Source organism: Schistocerca gregaria, chromosome 8, assembly GCF_023897955.1.
Source record: "Schistocerca gregaria isolate iqSchGreg1 chromosome 8, iqSchGreg1.2, whole genome shotgun sequence".
Taxonomy (NCBI): domain Eukaryota; kingdom Metazoa; phylum Arthropoda; class Insecta; order Orthoptera; family Acrididae; genus Schistocerca; species Schistocerca gregaria.
This window is the reverse complement of record NC_064927.1, coordinates 83974748-83976429: the sequence shown is the minus strand read 5'-3', so window position 1 is coordinate 83976429 and position 1682 is coordinate 83974748. Positions and strand designations below refer to the sequence as shown.

Below are 1682 nucleotides of genomic sequence, written 5' to 3'. Positions count from 1 at the left end.
TCAGTCTATACTATAAGTCGTAAGTGCAGTATTGCGTAGCGTGTTTCTGCATTGTTCTGGAAAACCATACAGATCTTTCCCGAGGTCGGCATCTACCAGTGTTGCCATTGTACTCCGCCTTCAGGCCACGAGTTGCCTACCGGGACCATCCGACAGCTGTGTCATTCTCAGAGGAGGATGCAGATAGGAGGGGCGTGTGGTCAGCACACTGCTCTCCCGGTCGTTATGATGGTATTCTTGACCGAAGCCGCTACTATTCGGTCGAGTAGCTCCTCAATTGGCATCACGAGGCTGAGTGCAACCCGAAAAATGGCAACAGCGCATGGCGGTCTGGACGGTCACCCATCGAAGTCCCGACCACGCCCAACAGCGCTTAACTTTGGAGATCTTACGGGAACCGGTGTATCCACTGCGGCAAGGCCGTTGCCCCAGTGTTGCCATTGTCCTGTAAACAATCCATGTCAGTATTTTGGAGTCATAACCTTCATCCTGTCATTACTTTCAAATTGCTCCCAAATCCGTGTTCTCTTAAGCTTCTGATCAGCCATGATAAATATATAGGTTCGGAAAGTAGGGTACGTCTGCTGGATTTTAAGGTTCACAAAAGATTGTTAAAAATGACGTAATTCCTCCAGCTATTTTCTGTACGTGTTGGTTTGTCTCCAGATCGCCAGATCCTGCCCCAGACGCAATGCTTGTAGGTCAGTCTCTGGATACCACCACTGACCTAAGATTGGCGGGTCCAGAGCTGGACAGTATTTCAGATGTAACTCGGGTGAATCCACCAGGATTTTTTTAACATATGTTATACCAGCTAACGTCCCAAGTATTCCGTTTTAATTATGGATATACGAAGACAAAAGATTGTCGCTGAGTGTAAACTCCCAACTGCATTTTAATCGTGATTGGGTTGTCAGTTTTGCTACTTGATTCGTAAAATATTGGTTAATGTTATAGAAACCTTTTGTTTACAGTAAACGGAAGAAAGACACAAGATACTGGTCTGACCAGCACCTGACAGAACTGCGCTAGTACTATGTGCTTCTGAAACATATCGGAGATATCAAGGTCCAGAGTTTTACGCCACTGTTGGATACCATACGAGAGCAGCAGTCATCCAGCAGTGGCATTAACGTAACTGGCTTTGCTGGACGACTACAAGCCTTGCATAAACAGATCCAAGATATGTATATGTAACAGATAGAAATAGTATTCGAGGAACTGAATTCGTCTGGGTGTAAACAGCTAGTCCAACTGTGCTATTTTCTGTACGTGTTAGTTTGTCTCCTGATCACCAGATCCTGCCCCAGACGTAATCCTGGTAGGTCAACCTCTGGATTCTACCACTGACCTAAGATTGGCGGGTCCAGGGCTGCACACTATTTCAGATGTGGCGCCGGTGAATGCACCTCGTAACACTATTACAGACACTCTATTCCTGACACAACCTCCACCTCCAAAGGCTATATCAGATGTAACACAGGTGGCCCTATCCTATGTATTAGGGTGACTGTGACAAACCAATACATACATAAAATAGCGTTGGGTGTTTACTATGGGATGAAACCAGATCCTCGAACAGTTTCTGTCTGTTAGATACATTCTGGGTCTTTAGAGAGTATATGAAGCTTTAAGTGCTTTGACTAACGTTGTAACACTCCCAATCTCTACCACACACCACA

The 1682-nt window shown here is 45.5% G+C and overlaps 1 pseudogene; it reads right to left on the bottom strand.

The window, feature by feature from the left end:
- Positions 1-310: 310 nt before the first annotated feature.
- Positions 311-428, bottom strand: LOC126285505 (5S ribosomal RNA; annotated as a pseudogene).
- Between the last annotated feature and the right edge of the window lie 1254 nt (positions 429-1682).